The sequence below is a fragment of the Littorina saxatilis genome, linkage group LG14 (genome assembly GCF_037325665.1).
Source record: "Littorina saxatilis isolate snail1 linkage group LG14, US_GU_Lsax_2.0, whole genome shotgun sequence".
In the NCBI taxonomy this organism is placed as follows: domain Eukaryota; kingdom Metazoa; phylum Mollusca; class Gastropoda; order Littorinimorpha; family Littorinidae; genus Littorina; species Littorina saxatilis.
In genome coordinates, this window is record NC_090258.1 from 41,206,899 (window position 1) to 41,230,851 (window position 23,953).

At 43.8% G+C, this 23,953-nt stretch overlaps 1 protein-coding gene across 1 annotated transcript in view; it reads left to right on the forward strand.

Annotated features, from left to right (window-relative positions):
* Positions 1 to 23,953, forward strand: part of LOC138946782 (dual 3',5'-cyclic-AMP and -GMP phosphodiesterase 11A-like) — a 92,662-nt gene that overhangs the window by 37,198 nt on the left and 31,511 nt on the right. The window lies entirely within an intron of this gene.

Consider the following 23,953-nt stretch of genomic DNA (forward strand, 5'->3'; position numbering starts at 1 on the left):
GAACTGCACGGTAAGCACTATCGAGCTTTATCTAGAGCTGCATGGTAAATGATATCGAGCTTCAGTGAGAGCTGCATGGTAATCGCTATCGAGCTTCAGTTACAGCTGCACGGTATACGCTATCGAGCTTTAGCGAGAGCTGCATGGTGAACGCTTTCGAGCTCCAATGAGAGCTGCATGGTGAACGCTTTCGAGCTCCAGTGAGAGCTGCATGGTGAACGCTTTCGAGCTTTAGCGAGAGCTGCATGGTGAACGCTTTCGAGCTCCAGTGAGAGCTGCATGGTGAATGCTATCGAGCTTTAGCGAGAGCTGCATGGTCTCCTGCCAAAGTGAAAACCAGGCCCTGGGAACAGACATTTTCTCAGATGCAGGAAAACATGAACCGAGCGACTGCCATTCTTGTTTTTTTTAGATGGTTTTTTTTTAAACAGCCCAACAGAGAGAAGCGTGTTTTGTCATTGCAAGATCGACACTTCCTACTTTTTGTTCTCTCTCTGTCTCTTTTTTATTTTTCGTTTTTTGTTGTTGTAACACTGATTGTCGTAACATCCGGAGGGTTTGTCTTTTAATTGGATTTGAATTCTCTTGGGCAGTCGTACGATTAAAGTCTTACTCGCTTTTGTTCGATTCTTTATTTGTTTGTTTGTTTGTTGTTGTTGTTGGTAGCGGCAGCGGTGGTGGTGGTGTTTTTGGGGGCTATGGGTGGGTGCAAAAACATGTTGTCATATACAGCCCTTATTACAAATCGCCCAAAAGCCTAAGGTTGCTTTTTACATATTTACTGCCTCATCTTGTAAATATAATGCTCAAACCTGTCTATTTGCAGTTCGCATTTTGTGCAAGGTCTACAGAATTAAAGTATACACAGTTTCATTTCGATTTTTGCATGTATCGACGTGATTGTAGTGGATGCTGGCGAGGTAACACGCACAAATAAAAAGGCATATATCACTAAGTAAAAAGAAAATCAAACCAATTTAAAAAGAAAAATAATAATAAAAACATCCGACCTACCGACCCTTATTTTGTTGGCCGTGTCATCGGAAACAAACAACTGTTTTGTTTTATTTTTGCCTAATAGAAAGCGTGTGTGATCTCTATTGATGCGCCTCATGCGCGCTGCCTGACGGGAAGGCTTGTTGATGGTGATGGTTGTCTCATCATAGCTGATGGCCGCCATGTTTACTGGACATCACGTGACTGCAGGCAGCTAATCGGCATTCGACACAATCGTTCCCGCTGTCCTATATTGTTCTCTGATAAAAATGCTACTGGTCTTGCTGTCCCGAATCACGCGTTTCTTGCTGACGTCACTGTGTCCTGATCCTGAACTTTATTGTCCCAAAAGATATTTTTTAGAAAGAACGTGATGGAAAGAAACTGTTACTCAAAAGCAACATCGCGCCACCACTATCCGGACAATTTTGGAATGAAAACCAATAAACCGAAATGTTGTCGATTTAATGCAAATCGCCAACTTTCAAAGTCTGTCTCTGGTGCCGTCTTTTTCTCTCTCTCTCTTCCTCTGTCTGTCTGTCTGTCTGTCTGCCTGTCTGTCTGTCCGTCTGTCTGTCTCTCTCTCTCTCTTCCTCTGCCTGTCTTTCTGTTTGTCTCTCTCTCTCTCTTTCTGTCTCTCTCAGTCTCTGTCTCTGTCTCTCTCTCTCTCTCTCTCTGTCTGTCTCTTTCTCTGTCTCTTGTCTGTCTGTCTGTCTCTGTCTCTGTCTCTGTCTCTCTCTCTCTCTCTCTCTCTCTCTCTCTCTCTCTCTCTCTCTCTCTCTCCGCCGTGTCAGTGTTCGTTGATTCTACTGTCACACCGTTACTACTTTGCAACAACGGGCCATCGGCGTATACAAATACACCCGTCGTTCGTTCCTTCCTGTTTACGCTTTATCTTCAAGTAAGGCGGCTAGTCCATGTAAAGCCAACCTGACGTTTGGTTGTTCATTGCATTCATCTACCAGAATGAAGTGTTGAAAGATGTTTACCGAGATCTTATAGATAACACACGACACGCACACGAACACACACACACACACACACACACACACACACACACACACACACACACACACACACACACACACACACACACACACGAGCAAATGTTGTCGTCGTCTTTGGTGTGACTCCAATTTAACATTCTGTCAGCAACGATTGGTTCCACTTTTAATTTAAAGGGGAGCTAAGAAAGGAGAAGGCCAGCAGCGGTGTAGGTTTTGCCCGGTCAAAAAGCGTGTGATGTCTCTTGTGGGGCTTCCCTGCTCATCAGAACGCCCAGTTCTTGTAGGAGAGAAACTCTACAGAGAACTGAACTGAACTGAACTGACCTTTATTTAACAAGGATTAGGATTAAAAGCTAGACCTTTATTACAATCAGGCGAACAAACACACATTACACAAAATAAACGAAATAGATTTTTTTTAAACGATGATAACGATGATAATGATGATGATAATGATGATGATGATGATGATGATGATGATGATGATGATGATGACGATGATGATGATGATAATGAGGATGATTAGGATGAAGAGCATTTACATGTTGTCATTAAAAAAATCAAATGCATAAATGAAGGCTATTACGCGTTCAAGCAAGTAACAATGGAACATAAAGCAATAGAACAAAGAAAAAAATGTTCAAAACATAAAATGCACAATATATCTTTGACATTAAATAAACTGTGGATAATCAAAACGCGTTAAAATACTCTGATATGAAGTGGTTTTGAAACACATGTAAAAAAACCACTTGTTTTAATGACGGCGGTGAGCTCCAAACCGATGTAACCGAAAAAGTGCTAGACTGGTATTCAAATGGTCTATTTGTGAGAAGAGAGAGAGAGAGAGAGAGAGAGAGAGAGAGTGTGTGTGTGAGAGAGTGAGAGAGAGAGAGTGAGAGTCACAGAGAGAGACACAGAGAGAGACAGAGAGAGAGAGAGAGAGAGAGAGAGAGAGAGAGAGAGAGAGAGAGAGAGAGACAGAGAGAGAGAGACACAGAGAGAGACAGAGAGAGAGACAGAGAGAGAGACAGAGAGAGAGAGAGAGAGAGAGAGAGAGAGAGAGAGAGAGAGACGAACAGAAAGAGACAGAGAGAAAGGGAAAGAAATAAGACGGAGAGAGATAGAGACAGACTATTTGTTGAGACAGAAGAAATAATCCTGCACAAGCACTCTCCTGCCTGACTGTGCGCAGCTGCACTCCACTGTGTGTTAATTTAGACACAAGACAAACACACAAGACAGCATTCTAAACCATGCGCTCTACTGTCTCTTAAGACACAAGACAAACACACAAGACAGCATTCTAAACCATGCGCTCTACTGTCTCTTAAGACACAAGACAAACACACAAGACAGCATTCTAAACCATGCGCTCTACTGTCTCTTAAGACACAAGACAAACACACAAGACAGCATTCTAAACCATGCGCTCTACTGTCTCTTAAGACACAGACAAACACACAAGACAGCATTCTAAACCATGCGCTCTACTGTCTCTTAAGACACAAGACAAACACACAAGACAGCATTCTAAACCATGCGCTCTACTGTCTCTTAAGACACAAGACAAACACACAAGACAGCATTCTAAACCATGCGCTCTACTGTCTCTTAAGACACAGACAAACACACAAGACAGCATTCTAAACCATGCGCTCTACTGTCTCTTAAGACACAAGACAAACACACAAGACAGCATTCTAAACCATGCGCTCTACTGTCTCTTAAGACACAGACAAACACACAAGACAGCATTCTAAACCATGCGCTCTACTGTCTCTTAAGACACAAGACAAACACACAAGACAGCATTCTAAACCATGCGCTCTACTGTCTCTTAAGACACAGACAAACACACAAGACAGCATTCTAAACCATGCGCTCTACTGTCTCTTAAGACACAAGACAAACACACAAGACAGCATTCTAAACCATGCGCTCTACTGTCTCTTAAGACACAAGACAAACACACAAGACAGCATTCTAAACCATGCGCTCTACTGTCTCTTAAGACACAGACAAACACACAAGACAGCATTCTAAACCATGCGCTCTACTGTCTCTTAACACACAAGACAAACACACAAGACAGCATTCTAAACCATGCGCTCTACTGTCTCTTAAGACACAAGACAAACACACAAGACAACATTCTAAACCATGCGCTCTACTGTCTCTTAAGACACAGACAAACACACAAGACAACATTCTAAACCATGCGCTCTACTGTCTCTTTAGACACAAGACAAACACACAAGACAGCATTCTAAACCATGCGCTCTACTGTCTCTCAAGACACAAGACAAACACACAAGACAGCATTCTAAACCATGCGCTCTACTGTCTCTTAAGACACAAGACAAACACACAAGACAGCATTCTAAACCATGCGCTCTACTGTCTCTTAAGACACAGACAAACACACAAGACAGCATTCTAAACCATGCGCTCTACTGTCTCTTAAGACACAAGACAAACACACAAGACAGCATTCTAAACCATGCGCTCTACTGTCTCTTAAGACACAGACAAACACACAAGACAGCATTCTAAACCATGCGCTCTACTGTCTCTTAAGACACAAGACAAACACACAAGACAGCATTCTAAACCATGCGCTCTACTGTCTCTTAAGACACAAGACAAACACACAAGACAGCATTCTAAACCATGCGCTCTACTGTCTCTTAAGACACAGACAAACACACAAGACAGCATTCTAAACCATGCGCTCTACTGTCTCTTAACACACAAGACAAACACACAAGACAGCATTCTAAACCATGCGCTCTACTGTCTCTTAAGACACAAGACAAACACACAAGACAACATTCTAAACCATGCGCTCTACTGTCTCTTAAGACACAGACAAACACACAAGACAACATTCTAAACCATGCGCTCTACTGTCTCTTTAGACACAAGACAAACACACAAGACAGCATTCTAAACCATGCGCTCTACTGTCTCTCAAGACACAAGACAAACACACAAGACAGCATTCTAAACCATGCGCTCTACTGTCTCTTAAGACACAGACAAACACACAAGACAGCATTCTAAACCATGCGCTCTACTGTCTCTCAAGACACAAGACAAACACACAAGACAGCATTCTAAACCATGCGCTCTACTGTCTCTTAAGACACAAGACAAACACACAAGACAGCATTCTAAACCATGCGCTCTACTGTCTCTTAACACACAAGACAAACACACAAGACAGCATTCTAAACCATGCGCTCTACTGTCTCTTAAGACACAAGACAAACACACAAGACACCATTCTAAACCATGCGCTCTACTGTCTCTTAACACACAAGACAAACACACAAGACAGCATTCTAAACCATGCGCTCTACTGTCTCTTAAGACACAAGACAAACACACAAGACAGCATTCTAAACCATGCGCTCTACTGTCTCTTAAGACACAGACAAACACACAAGACAGCATTCTAAACCATGCGCTCTACTGTCTCTTAAGACACAGACAAACACACAAGACAGCATTCTAAACCATGCGCTCTACTGTCTCTTAAGACACAGACAAACACACAAGACAGCATTCTAAACCATGCGCTCTACTGTCTCTTAAGACACAAGACAAACACACAAGACAGCATTCTAAACCATGCGCTCTACTGTCTCTTAAGACACAGACAAACACACAAGACAGCATTCTAAACCATGCGCTCTACTGTCTCTTAAGACACAAGACAAACACACAAGACAGCATTCTAAACCATGCGCTCTACTGTCTCTTAAGACACAAGACAAACACACAAGACAGCATTCTAAACCATGCGCTCTACTGTCTCTTAAGACACAAGACAAACACACAAGACAGCATTCTAAACCATGCGCTCTACTGTCTCTTAAGACACAAGACAAACACACAAGACAGCATTCTAAACCATGCGCTCTACTGTCTCTTAAGACACAAGACAAACACACAAGACAGCATTCTAAACCATGCGCTCTACTGTCTCTTAAGACACAGACAAACACACAAGACAGCATTCTAAACCATGCGCTCTACTGTCTCTTAACACACAAGACAAACACACAAGACAAACACACAAGATAAACACACAAGACAAACACACAAGACAAACACACAAGACAAACACACAAGACAAACACACAAGACAAACACACAAGACAGCATTCTAAACCATGCGCTCTACTGTCTCTTAAGACACAAGACAAACACACAAGACAAACACACAAGACAACATTTTGAGCCCAGGGCTCTATTGTATGTCTGATCAGAAGACTTAACTATGTTCGCAGCGCCCTACTGTCTGTTAGAACAGAAAACATAATCTTTGTCGGAGCTTTCCACTGTCAGTAAGGATAACATAGAGAACTCTGGATGTATCGCTCTACTATGTCTGTTGGAATAGAAGACATAATGACTTACACAGCGCTGTAGGATCTTCTTCGGACAGAAAATATAATTTTACACAGACCGTTCTTCATGAATTCTGCAACAGGAAACAACAGAAATCGCAACCCTCTGCCAAGCGCTCAGAGGTCTTAGAGGACAGAGTTCACAACAGTGACAAAGTTCTCAACAACAACAAAACGAGCACATTCGTGCAGTATCCACTGGGTGGCCGAGTGGTAACGCACTTGCGCTCGGAAGCGAGAGGTTGCGAGTTCGACCCTGGGTCAGGGCGTTAGCAATTTTCTCCCCCCTTTCCTAACCTAGGTGGTGGGTTCAAGTGCTAGTCTTTCGGATGAGACGAAAAACCGAGGTCCCTTCGTGTACACTACATTGGGGTGTGCACGTTAAAGATCCCACGATTGACAAAAGGGTCTTTCCTGGCAAAATTGTATAGGCATAGATAAAAATGTCCACCAAAATACCCGTGTGACTTGGAATAATAGGCCGTGAAAAGTAGGATATGCGCCGAAATGGCTGCGATCTGCTGGCCGATGTGAATGCGTGATGTATTGTGTAAAAAAATTCCATCTCACACGGCATAAATAAATCCCTGCGCCTTGAATATGTGCGCGATATAAATTGCATAAAATAAAAAAATAAATAAAATTAAAAAAAATCCCTGCGCTTAGAACTGTACCCACGGAATACGCGCGATATAAGACTCATATTGATTGATATAGAATATGGCGTTGAAGCTTCAGTAAGCCTCCCGTAAACCATCAGTTTCTGGTCACAGACACTGTGAGGCTTTTACACACAGTACAAACACCCTTTCGTTTAAACACTTACCGCTAGAGAACATCCTAGGTGCCCTCCATACAGAGCAAGCATTTTTCAAAGAATTTATTTTTGAGTGGCCAGCCGGATTTACTTTAAAACAAATCGGAAGCCTGCTTTTGGCGCTAGACCTAACTCAAAATCTAAATGATAAATTGACAGTTTGTTACACAAACATTCTCAAATCATAAAATGATTCTTTTTTCATCAAGACAAGATCAGTACAATTCGAAGTTTTGAAAGTTTGAAAAAAGGGAGCCCGGAAGCAGATCACGCAAGGTCGTGTTTGCCCAAGCAGACGAATTTTCTACATAGCGCTGGCTTCTTTGAAGGCAACCACCGCCGATAAATTCGTGTGACTCGCAGTCGTTTGTTGCATTTTAGATTCAGAAGTACACAATAACGTGCTTTTGCAGATACAGCGAGTCGCATTGAAACCACACGGGTTCACGATGGCCCTGGGGCTGAACAAACCACGAGAAGTGGTGTGTGGTTTATGCATGCTAAATAGCCATTTAAACGAACTGTGTCATTTAATGCTGTTAAATGCTATTGCAAGTGTGTTCCATAAGGTTGGAACTAATTATTTCTTAAAATATTCCATCGTTCTGTAAACCTTATGTGAGGCGGAGTGGGGCTTTAAAAACTCATTTTGCAAAATTAAAAAAAAATTAAAAATGGATGAAAAAAATCCAATATCCTGCGTTTTCACTAGGCTTCGCAATGGTTGTCCTGCGCGATGTCACAAATCACGGACTGCGTCGTCAGGAAGAGCGTCGTGATGCTTGCCATGACGAGAAAAGGACCCAATACAATGGCCTATATTTTCATGATGGAGATGATGGCAGCACTGCGCGGAGACAGACGACAGAGATATGAAAATAAGGGACATACACCAGGCAGTAATAACACCATGCAGACAGTGCTGAAACAGACGACAGAGATATGAAAATAAGGGACATACATAACGCCATGCAGACAGTGCTGAGGGCTGATGGAAGCAGTTATTGCGTGTTTAGCGTCAATCTCTAAAGCAACTGCCGTTCAGACTTGTTTTGTATGTTATCTGGAGAATCATAAACATCCTTTATGCGAGGCGATTGCAGGGAGTCTGTGACGTCCGTGTCACCATATGTGTGTGTGTGTGTGTGTGTGTGTGTGTGTGTGTGTGTGTGTGTGTGTGTGTGTGTGTGTGCGTGCGTGATTGCGTGCGTGATTGCGTGCGTTCGTGTCTGTCTTCATTTCTGCCTGCCTGCCTGCCTGTCTGCCTGCCTGCCTGCCTGTCTGCCTGTCTGTCTGTCTGTCTGTCTGTCTGTCTGTATGTCTATTCATCCGTCTGTCTGTTTTTGTAAGCTCAGACTTTGTGAGAAATTCGTTGTCAGTTACTGCTTGCGTCAGTTTCTATTAAATAAGTAAACTTCAACACTTTTAACACATTGGCTGTCTTCGCAATTCTCTAAGTGTTCACATTTCTTTCCGTTTCAACAGAACTGAACTTCAGACGAATGAAGCTCAAAACATGCATTTTCATTGCCGCAGGAAATACTGTCACTTTGGTCAGTTTTTACGGGTTGTAATCAAAATGAAGTGCTGAACGATTTAACGGAAAATTCAATATTTTGCAAGATTAAAAAATACATGACAACTGACGTGTTCATCTTGTTCTGAGATAAAGCCAGTCTGCTCATTCTTCTTGAAATGGCAAGAGGTCATATTGCATGGCTGCAAAAACAAAGATCTTCAACTAGAACTGTCAAAGATGTGGATCTTTGATCGGTCACAAATTGCAAATAATGGATTGAACGGTTTTTGTGTGTGTGTGTTTTCAGCACGGAGAAAAGACCCATAGCTTCTTCAAGTTGTCGTAGTTCCAAGAAAAACAAGAGCGGCAATAATCGATTTTCGCAATCACATAAAGGACGCAACCAAACAATCTAGCACATGTTGCAAAACCTAAGGAGGAAAAACCAAACATCTGCATTTCGACAATAAGTTAACATTTCATGTTTCTATTAAAGAATTCGTAGACTTCTGCATAAAGGCCTTAACTTTCTGATGTTATCTTCAAAAAGAATACCCCATAAAGAACAAAGTACCCCACAGACACACACATAATTATATCCCCCCCACATCATACTCACAAATAACACACATAAACACACACACACGCACACGTACATACATTCACACGCAATCACACACACACACACACACACACACACACACACACACACACACTCACACACACACACAAAACGCGCGCGCACACCCATACACGCACACACACATACAAACAAATACACACGCACACACACACAGTCACACAAACACACGCACACACACCCACCCACACACACACACACAAACACACATACACACAAACAAACACACACACAAACAAACACACACACACACACACACACACACACACACACACACACACACACATCACCTAAAAGGATTGAACGTCAATTACAGATCTGTTTACGGACTGACGACTCCAGATATTATGGCACAGATATAATCACACAGAGGATGGAACTGCTGTTTCAGTCGCGGTCACCTATTTGTTGTGGCGGAATTCACGGTAAAAAGATGATGCTTTCTTGTTTTTCAAGCGTCAGATTTCTCGTATGACTGGTAAAAGCAGAATTGTTGTTGTGCAATATTAGCACAAAGCTCTCCTCCATGAAAATTATTGTAAAATGGGACATTAGCTCAGATGAAAAGAATATAAAGGAGAATCAAACGAACCAACCCAATGCGAGTTTTTCCAAAGATACTATAAGTAGAGAAATGGACTTGACTTTAAAGGGGCCTTTAGCAGGGCTCCCCAAAGCGCGCGCCCCTGCGTCCTATACGCACTAAAAGCCGAAAACACGTACTAGAAATTGTTGGAGGGGGTCCCAGGACGCACTATACTTATAAAGAGCGGGTACCGGGACGCACTAAATTTCCTTTATCGCGCGTACCATAGATACTGTTTCGACCTGCAATCGTCTGCGTGACCACAATGTTTAATAAATACACCGGGACTTTTCGGCTTTTAAACCCTTGGGACCTTCTAACATTCTGCAATGGGAGTCCATGGACCCTCTAAAAGTTGAAACTGGGGGTCACAGGTTCGAATCCGGGGCGAACGGACACGGTGGGGATCAACTTTATGCTGCGATTCAGAGACGGTATCCTTGTCACACCCCTGTGTTATCTCCGTAGCCCGTAAAAGACCTCGGTCATACTGCCAGAAGTGCGGATGGCTGATTACGCCCAAACACGCATACACATTGGTGGCACGACTCTTGTTGCTGATGGTATTCCACTTTGGAAGAATCGATCCGAATTTCGCAGCAATGGTGCAAACAAGTATGAAATCAATTCAAACGAAGTGAAGACTTTGCCGCAACAACGAAGCCATTAACTATACGCTGAGATCCGTACCACCACTTATTTTCTAGTTAGTGTATGTGCCCGCAGGTGAACACAAGTTTCGAATGAGAGAGTAGTTCGAGTTCAAAATTTGCAGCTGGAATGTCAATACACACACACACACACACACACACACACACACACACACACACACTGTTAGGAAACTCTGCCGTTGCTGAACTTTGGTTCAGTTTTGTGTGTTGCATGTAGTTGACTTATTTGTACTTTGTGGGAAAGTACCGATATTATATTTTGTAAACACAATATTTATGTTTGGACGAGAATGCAGGTGAAATTTCTAGTCCTGTCAAAACAAGTTGTTTACAACGTTGTTTTGAGTCGTGGGTTCGTGGCGTTCGCTCGGATTCAATGCGTCGGCACTTTTGATGTACGTCACAGAGAATGTCACTATTCTAGTCCATGGACAGTTCATCTAATTTTAGTTGTATCATGTTCGGTCTGGAATGCCAGCCCAATTGTTACACGACACTTGAGATTGACGAAGTTCTCAAATGTCGTATAGTTGTGTTCTTTTATTCTACGTGGCCCGTCTTCACAGCAGCAGACAAAAACTCGTCAAATTGAGTTCGAGGATTTATTTAGCATTCCATACATACAACTGCACATCGTAGCAGAACTCAAAGTAGAAGCCTTTTAACATACAAATCGCGCTGGCCTATATAGTAAATACTCAATCTCGAGAATATTCCAGACCGAACATGATACAACTAAAATTAGATGAACTGTCCATGGACTAGAATAGTGACATTCTCTGTGACGTACATCAAAAGTGCCGACGTGTCTTCATCGTACCTCAATTGTCGCGTGGCATGCATCGTATGACCAATGACATTAGTCTTCCAGCAATCAGAGCCAATCAACCTCCACTCACACGGCGTCAGAGAAATCAACGCCGGAACTTTGGAGCATTGGAACTAGGCTCTTTTCTGTTTATTTTCTTTCTGTCTCTATTCTTCTTCTTTTTTTCTTCTTCTTTTTTTCTTTCTGCTTGTTTAATTTCTGACTCTGTTTTGTTCATTCTTTCTTTTCTCTCTCTTTTTTCTGTCATTTTTCCCGCCCCGTTTGCCCTCCGAGGGGCACTTTTTTCCCCTTCAGGTTCCATCCATTGTGGCCTTGGTCCTGTGTGCGGATGCGGTAGTTTCACAGGCAATTGAAGCTCACTCAAGGATGATTTAGGAAACACAAATACGGCTTCTGTTTGTTTATTTCCCTCGTTTTCTTCTTCTAACATTCCGAAATGTTTTTCAATGTTGGCATTGATTTCGTTGCAAAATGTTGTTACATTGTGTGTGTGGTTTTCTTTTTTACTGTTTGCTTTTCTAACGTCAGCGCTGCTACTGCTGCAATGGATGACGATGACTGTTGTTGTTGTTCTTGGTGTTGTTGTTGTTGTTGTTGTTGTTGTTGTTTGAGCATGAGTTAGACGTGTGTTTCGACTCCTTAGTGTGAAAACATCCTTCTTCAACTCTTTGTTGACCTATTTGCGTAAAAACACCATTCTTCAACTCTATTTTCACTAAATGTCCCACACATTAACCTTTCTTCCTTTTAAGTCAACATGCACCTCTTGCATTTATGGGCCACGCGTAAACAGCAGCAGTTTAAAGGGTTGGGTTTTGGTTGATTATTTTTGGAGGGGCGCCTGGGGACTCTGATGGCTTCCTTAATTCTTCTGCACTCTTTACCCCTCCACTGTGGGAACGAAACAGTTGCCCTTTACAGCCCAACCTAGTCTCTGGCCCAACTTTCACTTTAAAAGGAGGTCGGCTTGACAAGCAAGGACAAAAGAGTGATGGTATTGTGCCGCTGAGAACGGATGAACTGCTGGGTGGGTAATTCATTTTCTGTGTAAAGAACAAACCCATCTCAAGGGTGAAAAAGGTTTTAAGAAAAGTTACAAAAGGTCAGGTTGAACTCTTCTCCGAACAACGATGACGACTTGAGCAGCAAGGAGGGTGGGGGGTGGGGGGTGGGGTGGGGCGGAGGTAGGGCATGAGAGAGAGAGAGAGAGAGAGAGAGAGAGAGAGAGAGAGAGAGAGAGAGAGAGAGACGCTTGACGCTTTGACGCTTTGACACTTTATTGTCATTAGCTAATAAAAGCCTTATAGACAAGGTAAAACAACAATTTCTGCATCATTCATAAAAGGGGTAAAAGGACGAATGAACAAAACATTAATAACAACAAAAACATAGCAAACTAGTTTATGAGTACGAACAAATAAACACACCGACACGAAAGCCATAGGTAAACAAAAATATCTAAGACTAAGGGTAAAAAGCAAGGTATAGTATGTACACACAAAGGAAAATACTGATCCAACACACACTCATAAAACCAATCAATCTGCAGACCACAAATATTTAAAACCAACAAACCACTAGTCGGCGTTGCCTTCGCGTGACTAGTAGGGAAACATGTCTAAATACATATCTATACAAAAACAACAATGGCTGCAGACGAACAAACACACACACACACACCCACACATATACGCTTATATAGACTACACCCGCACACGTGTAAATCCACACGTATACATGTACACGCAACCCGATTTAAATGAGAAGACCATCCAGTCCAACATTTGCGTACGTAAACATTAGAGAGAGAGAGAGAGAGAGAGAGAGAGAGAGAGAGAGAGAGAGAGAGAGAGAGAGAGAGAGCGAGAGAGAGATAGGAAAAAGAGAGAAGAAAAACAAAAGAGAGAGAGAGAGAGAGAGAGAGAGAGAGAGAGAGAGAGAGAGAGTACGAGAACCAGAGAGTTAGACAGAGAGAGATAAAGACTTATTCCCCCCTCTGCTTCTTTACCTCTGTAAACTTGTAGGGGTAGTTATTTTTCGATAATGACCCAGCAACCAAACAAATAACGACCCAGCAACAGCCTGAATCCTCGATAGTGCAATGGGTTGAGAGGTTGTTCTGTTTCGGTACTACTTTTTGCGACTGAAAAGTTCCGAACGCTCTAATGTACGAAGTATACATCTCTGGAGCAAACAATACAAACATACCGCATTTAAATTAACAACTACAGGCCTGAACACACGAATCTCCATATAAAATCCATGAGTTCGGTTGTTTTCTGAATCTCATCTGCCGTTCATCACAAGCAATTTCCCAAGGCAAGTAACTCATACTTTGTCTAGCGACAAGAGTAGTTCCCCTTCTTTTCACTCAGTTCCTTCGACAACAGACTGCAATCCGACGGTCAGTTTTCAACAATATTTCATTTAATAAACAGATCACACGCAACCAAATGCACACATCTCATCAATTTAAACAACATAAAGGGGTTTCATACACTATTTTCCCCAGAAAACTGAACTTCATACAGTTTTTAACGTTGGAACACGGGTGCAAAAGTTCGTCTGCTAGTCCCATTTGACGAAAAAACATTATCCTAAGCGATACCAAAACATATACAGAACACACAATATCTGCCTTTGCCACCACAGCAGAATAACAGCATATCTGTGTACTTGATTTTAGCCCAAAATAGGAAAACTGACAAGAAGTGTTAACAGAATGGAATGATTTGCACGGAACTATACAACCGCGCATTAATCGATCGCCTGCGCAGGTTGACTGGTTGAGAGAATAGGATTCGATCAAACTTTCGCAAAAAAACTCCTCTTTTCTTTGAATAACTGAAGAAAGGAGGAATAAAGAGGTTACACACCTCGTCTCAGTGATTATAAAAAATAATGGTCTCAGTTCGCGGTCATGAAAAAGCTCGCTAAAGCTCGCATTTTTCATGATCCGCTAACTTCGACCATTATTTTTGATAATCACTGAGACTCGGCATGTAACCTCTACAGAACGCTTGCCATTTTCTGTGAAAGGGATGCACCATCTGTCATCTTCTAATATTCGAAGTTCATCCGTTGTTGGGAACGATAGCCTTAAGCACGGTAAATAAAAATGCCAGCAAATCCCATACTCATGATATATCACGAATCTAGTTACTTGCCGTCTGTTCGACAGAGTCTGATTGGTTTTTATTTATTAGTGAGTATTTCTACGCACATACCCTCCCAGAGGGAGGCTCATGGCGTTTACAATATGCCGTGTGAGATGGAATTTTTTACACAATATATCACGCATTCACATCGGCCAGTAAATCTCAAGCGTGTTAGGCGAGTATATACTTTCACGGCCTATTATTCCAAGTCACACGGGTATTTGGTGGACATTTTTATATATGTCTATACAATTTTGCCAGGAAAGACCCTCTTGTCAATCGTGGGATCTTTAACGTGCACACCCCAATGTAGTGTACACGGGACCTCGGTTTTTCGTCCCATCCGAAAGACTAGCACTCGAACCCACCACCTAGGTTAGGAAAGGGGGGAGAAAATAGCGGCCTGGCCCAGGGTCGAACTCGCAACCATGGTTTCTTCATGGTTTGGCTTCAAAGTGAGCAGGACTCGATGTGGGGGGAAAAAAACGAGAACAAAAATCGGAAGGAACACCAACCAATGTACAGTCAGTACCTTCATCATCAAAGTAACAACAGGTCTCTCCTGTCAAAACAACAAAGCAGCATTGGTTTCTTAAAGGAAAGTAAGTTACGGGTTTAATCAAGAGAGAGAGACAGAGGCAGATAACTAAGCTAGAGAGAGAGAGAAAGAAACAGAGAAAAAAAATTCTTCAGAGAGAATGAGTCAGTTTGAAATCAAATATTGAGAATGGGACACACCGACAGACAGAGAGGGAGAACGAGAAGGGGAGAGAGATATTTCGGACAGGAGGTGACTGATGGACAAACTGAAAGAATGGTAGCAAGATACTGGTGAAGAAGTTTTCTTATCATTAAGATGGGTATATGTATGAAGATTTATATTCTTCCTGAAGATACAGACATTCTGAAGAGTCAACGACCCGCCATAATGCCATTTTCTCGTTCTGTTCCCGGGGTCCCAATAACTGACCTTTGTCGCCTGACAGGAGACTGATGACGGAACTGTCACGTGACTGATAGCAGCGCCCCCTGCTGCACCTTGACGCTTTTGGGGTATTGCCTCTGCCCCGTTGTCATGGTAACGCTAACCCGTCACCAAGGTGAAGCATGTCTCCAGAGACGGCGGTCAGTGTAGCACATCTCGCGGTGGACGGGATGATGAGCGAGATGACCGATCATCTGCAGTCTCGGCATTCCCACACTGTACAGGACAATTCCCAGTATGGATTTCTGGCGGTTTTAGTGGGGTATGGTTAGGCGGTGAAAAGGTAGGACATTGTTGGTCGCATAACTGTTTGAAGTGCAAGACCAACTGAGCAACTAGGACCCAAGTGAGTGGTTGTAACCCAAGGACTGACTACTGGATGCTCTCTCTCTCTCTCTCTCTCTCTCTCTCTCTCTCTCTCTCTCTCTCTCTCTCTCTCTCTCTCTCTCTCTCTCTCTCTCAGTCTCTCAGTCTCTCACTCTCTCTTTCTCCCTCTCTCTCCATCTCAAAGACTGATTGCAAGAAAAGGTCTCGCCTTAAATCTTCATCGTTGTTAAATAAAGTTCAGTTTAGTTCTCTCTCTCTCTCTCTCTCTCTCTCTCTCTCTCTCTCTCTCTCTCTATCTCTATCTCTCTCTCTCTTTCTCTCTCTCTCTCTCTCTCTCTCTCTCTCTCTCTCTCTCTCTCTCTCTCTCTCTCTCTCTCTCTCAGTCCATCCTTTGAGAAAGCTGTGAAGCGTTTCACCTGGTCTCGCTGTGGCAGTGGGCGTTAGCGGAGCGAGGTGAGGAAGCTGTAATGACAGTGAAGTGACTTTGATGCGTTTCATGGCCTGCCCTCACTGCACAATCTACGTGTCAACCTGCACTCCAGATAACACCTCGCTGGGAAGTGGATGGCGCTTCTCTCGGGTGCATAATTGACTCGGTGGCTAAAGCCACAGAAGACTGGCTGGTGGTTTGGTTTATGGGCCAGTGACTGACTTTGGATTGGATTTGGGACCAGATATGACGCTGCTCGCTTCTGCATCATGAAGTGTGGAATTGCGGTTCGTACTGCGCAGTATGTAGCATGCCTCACTTTTCCTTTGTTCTGATTGAACGGGTTACTAGAAGCCAAAGTCCAAAACTGTAAATGTGACCCTCCACCACGAAATGAGTCGCATGTCACCTTTGCATGATTTTCATATTTTTACATTTTCCTAAGGAGTGTTTTATGCTCTATCCAGTGGTGAAACCCGTTTTAGAAAAGAGCGAAAACTTGTCGAGTTATAAGCCTGTGACTAAGGTGACCCTCACACTGTTACCACAGTTCCCCCGGACTTATGTCAAGCCTAGCGCAGAACCGCGCGAGGTGACATGCGACTCATTCCGTGGTGGAGGGTCACAAATAGCTGTGACACGACACCAGGGCATCAAAGTGTCTTTAAGTGTGTAGACAAGAATGAAATACAGGGTTTTCTGCTCTTGCATGGTTGTTTATTTCTCATGTTCCTTCAACCTATTTGGCTATATGAGACGTTTTCTGCAAAAAACACGAATGAAGACTTAATTACTGGTTGCTGATTTGATTCACTTTATCTCAAATCAGCGTTGAAACTGTTTCCACGAATAGAATCTCTCTCGTCTTGCCTTTCAGAGTAGTGTGTGAAGAAAGAAACGAGGTCGTTAGCAAAGCGCTATTGAGGTGTCGCTTGTGACGTCAGCACGATCGTCCCACAGGGGACAGAAGAGATCCGCGGATCAAAAGATGGATGTCCGGTGTCGCCTCCTGCTCTCCTTTTTGCTCCCCGCTACTTTCTCTCCCTGAACCTTGCCGTCCTCAGCGGGGCGGGGAAGTAGCTCAGTTGGTAGCGCGCTGGATTTGTAACCAGTTGGTCGCTATCAGCGTGAGTTCCAACCCCACGTTCGGCGAGAGATTTATTTCTCGGAGTCAACTTTGTGCAGACTCTCTTCGGTGTCCGAACACCCCCGTGTGCGCACGAAAAAGATCCCAAGTTCACAGCGAAAGTCTCAGGGCTTGGAAAACACGAAGACATGCATCATCTCTCGTCTCTGATTATTACGATCGTATTTCGATACTTTGACGAGAAAAACCTAATGCTGGTGTGTCGAAGAAGACAGCCACAGCGGGCTTGTTCGAGTCAAAGTATCACACCATATCTTGAGCATATTACCAATACCTGTCCCAATATAGGTCAACACACTACTCTGAAAGGACGTTAAACCAAAATAGTTAGCCAGTCCTCAGTGACAGGGGATATGATGGGAGTCGCGTGTTCCTCGCGTCCTGTCTTTCCTGTCTTCACGCCAGCCTCTGGGGCCGGTTTCACAGGCCAGCAACACAGTCGGTCAACTTCAGCTAAAGCCTGTCATTCATTGGGCCAAGTCGACTATGCAACGTATGTTTCGCGAAGCTGGCCGCAGGGAGCTTCGGTAAAAAGACTTCGCGAAGTCTTTGCAAAGTCGACTTCGGGCTCAATGAAGGCCCGCCTTGACGGCCTTGAATCCGACTAAATCGGGTTTCATCAGAAAGATTTCAGTCGGCCGAGTAGTGTGCCTCTTTGCACGGGGAGTTGCCCGATGACAGTGCTGCCCTCCCCGGGTGACGAATCGGTACGTGGTCCGACTTTCAGTGTGACCACCGCGAGTCCATGAAACTGGCCTCTGATCCTGTGCTTCTATGTACAGCAGGGCGATGTACAGCAGGGCGATGTACAGCAGGGCGATGTACTGTCGTCGTATGTCAGAAGCAACACATACAATTTGCTTCAAGACAAATAGAAGGAACCTCTGGATCAAAATGACAACTTGGATTTAGGAGCCGTTAAGGTTATTTTGAGAAACTACCCATAAAGTTGTTTTAAAAAGTTTTTTTGGGAACCCTGACATTTGTGCGGATAAAAAGTTAGTAGTCGAGCCTTTATTCTATGTTAACTTGATTTCCCCTGGACGTGCTCCAATTTTTTTCAGCAGCCCATAACACACCGGTGACACTGTGACGGTTCCCCTACGCTTTGTGTTCGGTGCCCTGACCCTTTGTGTTCGGTTCCCACTCGGTTCCCACACGCCAAAATTCGCGGACAAAACATCCATTTATGGTAGTATTACGCAATGTTGCTCTCTGAGAATGGTCTTGTTAGATCTGTGAGTGTTTACACTACATGCCTAGGTGCTGTTGGATTGAAGGTTTTTGATATTTTAGCCGTTATTAGGTAGAATGCCTTCCACTTTACTGCAAAACTGCATAATTCGTAGCATCGGCAAGAAATATCCTACCAAAAAATGCCTGCTTGGAACTGTCGTTGGTCCAGCAAAAAGTTCAACATGTCTGTAGCAGACAGCCCAAGTTTCAAGATTGTAGGGCCATCCAAACAGCCGTAATAATAAAAACAACAAAAGTAGTCAGTGAAATTGGCTGTGTTCGGTCCCCACACACTTTTGTGACGTAGGCGTGACGGTTCCCATAATTCATTGTGTCGGTCCCCACTTTCTGTGTCGGACCCCACTTTCGACCTAATTTCTCTGTGACGGACCCCACAACCAGCCTATTTTGTGTCGGTCCCCACACCTTCTTGGATTTATGACTTGCCGGTTACTTGTATCATTGTATTCATTGAATCTAATTGTCTCGGAGTTATTTTTCAGCAAAAACCGGCAAGGCAGCACCTTTTGTGATACCAAGTAAGTCAGATGACATCAGTATGTGTGTGTGTGTGTGTGTGTGTGTGTGTGTGTGTGTGTGTGTGTGTGTGTATGTGTGAGAGAGAGAGAGAGAGAGAGAGAGAGTGAGAGAGAGAGAGAGAGAGAGAGATTGACACCTTTCCAGATCACTCCGGTTATGCGACACTACCGCGAGCGTCACTACCGCGTGTCACACTACGGCGAGTACGACACTACCGCGTGTAACACTACCGCGTGTCACACTACCGCGAGTACGACACTACCGCGAGTATAACACTGCCGCGTGTCACACTACCGCGCGTACCACAACCGCGAGTACCATAACCGTAGAGAGAACGCATGCAAACTTACTTCTTGTGAGTTCGTGTTCTAACGGCTTTGATTGGAAGCAACCCATTCTATATGTATTCTGATAGTGTGTTCTGATCGTTTTGAGTTCTTGGTTAGCATGACAAACATTGAATTAGTGTTCAGAGAACAGACCAGGCCTTTTTGTTTTATATTTCAAGGAAACATTTCAACATTTGCCTTCAGCCATGGAAGTCATAAAATGACACGCGGTAATGTTATACTCGCGGTAGTGTGACACGCGGTAGTGTTATACTCGCGGTAGTGTCGTACTCGCGGTAGTGTCGTACTCGCGGTAAGTTCTGTTTCCGTACCCGCGACAGCGGCAGCGACAAAAGAAAACGCGCGCAAACGCGTGACGTGTTTCCGTACTTGCGTTTTAAACATGCGGTAAAATCTGTAAACTCCCGCGTTGCCGCGCGACAACGCGAAAAAATCGCTCCAGGACCCTTTCAAAAAAATCGCGTCGCTTGCCGCTTGTCGCGCCGCTAACGCGTCGCGCGTGTGGAAACACTCCTGGTCATTTTCTATGTGCTTGATTTTCGTCGCACCGCTGGAAAAACGCTATCGCGGGTACGGAAACACAACTTTAGTGTGAGACGCGGTAGTGGTACTCGCGGTAGTGACGCTCGCGGTAGTGACCAGCACCCGATCACTCCACATAAACGCTGGTTCTGGTTGCATTGTGCCGCTGACATACAGCTAATAGGATTTTTACACCCCCGGTATAGGGGTGTGTATAGGTTTCACTCGATGTGTTTGTGTTCGCAAGTAGATCTCAAGAATGAACGGACCGATCGTCACCAAACTTGGTGAACAGGTTCTATACATTCCTGAGACGGTCCTTACAAAAATTGGGACCAGTCAAACACACGGTTAGGGAGTTATTGGTGGATTAAAATTATACAAGGCCTGGTATAGACGGACACCCCCGTTGGTCAAAGGGAAATAACCATTCTCACTGCCACCAACTGAGAAGGTTATTTCCCTTTGACGGGGGTGTAGTTCCTATCGGAGGAATTTCTTGTTTTAATCCTTTTGTGGTATTGCTGATGATGCTGAACATGTATTTTACTAGTTTACCAATATGTATCTTTGACCCTGATAGCCTACGAAAACGGAGCAATCATGGCCCAACATTGGCCCAATGCTGAATTTATTGGCGCGGTGTTGAGCCTTAGTCGGGCCGTTGTCGTAGGCTGTCAGGGTTTATGTAGCCTTGTTCCATTGTATTCTGACTGTCATAAAGTAATTAATTTTAAGAGAAAGCAGTCATGAACACAAGGAGCTGGGAAAAGTTGCCTCTTACAACAAGCGTGGATAAAGACACATACTTGACACAGGCAAGTACTCTTCTTTTTTTTTTCAATCACCACTAGAAGTCCCTGGGCAGCATTTTGCTCTGAAAACTGAATCTCACATACGACAGGTGGATCTTTTATTTTAAAAATGTGCCAAATTGCATATCTCCAAGGCCTTAAGACTAAGAGTAGATATTGGGAAGGCCAGTTCAAGAAGGTGTGGGTGGATCAACACATAATTTGCTGGTATACTGGGAACCGTCCCAGAGATAAATAATGTTATATATTATTTGTGGCATAAACTAATAAAGTTAGTCTCTCTCTCTCTCTCTCTCTCTCTCTCTCTCTCTCTCTCTCTCTCTCTCTCTCTCTCTCTCTCTCTCTCTCTCTCTCACACACACATACACACACATACTGATGTCATCTGACTTACTTGGTATCACAAAAGGTGCTGCCTTGCCGGTTTTTGCTGAAAAATAACTCCGAGACAATTAGATTCAATGAATACAATGATACAAGTAACCGGCAAGTCATAAATCCAAGAAGGTGTGGGGACCGACACAAAATAGGCTGGTTGTGGGGTCCGTCACAGAGAAATTAGGTCGAAAGTGGGGTCCGACACAGAAAGTGGGGACCGACACAATGAATTATGGGAACCGTCACGCCTACGTCACAAAAGTGTGTGGGGACCGAACACAGCCAATTTCACTGACTACTTTTGTTGTTTTTATTATTACGGCTGTTTGGATGGCCCTACAATCTTGAAACTTGGGCTGTCTGCTACAGACATGTTGAACTTTTTGCTGGACCAACGACAGTTCCAAGCAGGCATTTTTTGGTAGGATATTTCTTGCCGATGCTACGAATTATGCAGTTTTGCAGTAAAGTGGAAGGCATTCTACCTAATAACGGCTAAAATATCAAAAACCTTCAATCCAACAGCACCTAGGCATGTAGTGTAAACACTCACAGATCTAACAAGACCATTCTCAGAGAGCAACATTGCGTAATACTACCATAAATGGATGTTTTGTCCGCGAATTTTGGCGTGTGGGAACCGAGTGGGAACCGAACACAAAGGGTCAGGGCACCGGACACAAAGCGTAGGGGAACCGTCACAGTGTCACCGGTGTGCGTAAGTCAGAATAATTTCGTTTATTGTGCAACAACATTAGAATCAAGAATGGTTTCGGTCAACACGCGCATGACGGTCTGTGTGGCAGGCCACTGACGTCAACGTTATTTTGGAGGAATCCGTGCCGTTCTCGGCGATTTAGTGAGGGAGGAGGACCGAGTTTGCCGCCTGCAAAAGTTGCCGTTCCAAAGTCCGCCTGTTTACCGATCTGTGTATGTTCTCTTCAGCTTTTTGCGTGTGTCCCTTTGCAAGGAAGCGTCGCTTTGCTGTAATTTGCGCTCGCGTTTACACGCACACGTAGATACTCACAGACACAGACAGACACAAACAAACATAAGCACAGACACACACACAAACACAGGCGCACACACACACACACACACACACACACACACACACACACACACACACGCACCATTCAGACCCACCTCCCCAACCTTCCACCTCAAACCTCGTCCCGAACTAATGGTACGCCAGTGTGACAGTCACATCGTCAGACCCGACCTTTTCAACAGATGCAGTATTCACACAATGATTTTCCCATCCAATATGACGGACGCAGCCTCTTTCCCAGCTGACACATACTGATAACAGATTCAATCTTATATATTCTGTCCATCACAGTTATTGTGTACTTGATTCCCGTTCACTAATGAGTGTCTATTTCTGTCTTTCCGCATTGTGAAATCTGTTAGTTACCTTTTTTGGGTGTCTGTATTTCTTGTTGTATTTCTGTCACTTCGATTGTATTGGGTATAGACGGGCGCAGTGGCGTGTTGGTAAGACGTCGGCCTCCTAATCGGGAGGTCGTGAGTTCGAATCCCGGTCGCTGCCGCCTGGTGGGTTAAGAGTGGAGATTTTTCCGATCTCCCAGGTCAACTTATGTGCAGACCTGCTAGTGACTTAACCCCCTTCGTGTGTACACGCAAGCACAAGACCAAGTGCGCACGGAAAAGATCCTGTAATCCATGTCAGAGTTCGGTTGGTTATGGAAACACGAAAATACCCAGCATGCCTACTCAACGAAAGCGGAGTGAAGCTGACTATGCTCTCAGAGTATAGTGTGGGGAACCGAAATGGGCAAACGAGCTCACACGTCACCTGGCAATTCTGGAACGCTGAAGAAGAAGAAGAAGTATTGGGTATTTTTGGCTTCTGTCTTCTTTATTCGAGTTAGCCCCAAATATATCCGAAGTCAAGTTCGAAGTTGGTACTGATTGGTATATATTTCAGCATCACACTAGCGATTGATTTCACTTTCGCGCTTATGTTTATTTTTAAACTTCGAATTTATATCAGTTATCAAGATTGGGCTATCTTCAATGGTAAGTTAGTAATTTGGTTCTGAAAATTTAGCCCGACTTTAACTGATAGATTTATATTTTGGTATAAACACAGGTAGACATTTTGAAAAAAATCAAGGAAAATGAAGCAATCTGATTGTAACTGATGTGGGTTTAAAAAACAAAACAAATTCGAGTAAAAGATCGCTTGGACCCCAACTAATGGATGAATCTATTTGGTATAGATCTAGCTTATAAATAGCACTGTCTCGAAACTAAGGCGATAGTCGGACAGAGTTGCGCCCCTGGAACGGCAGGTAGTTCCGGTTTGTGTTTGCAAAATGGAACCGCATGATAATCCGCCCTTCAACGTCTTTACCCGCGTAGTTTGAACAGCAGACACAGTAACGTTTCCCTCAACCACTAATCTTCTTCTCTCGTTCAGCCATTTTGGACGTAAACAAAACAACCGGAACTACCCGCCGACAGCGCCGCGGGCTATGTCAGGGACGGACTACTCTTATCACTTTCGTTTTGAGACAATGCTATACCTGCTTGTGGTCTTTTGGGCGTAAGTTTGG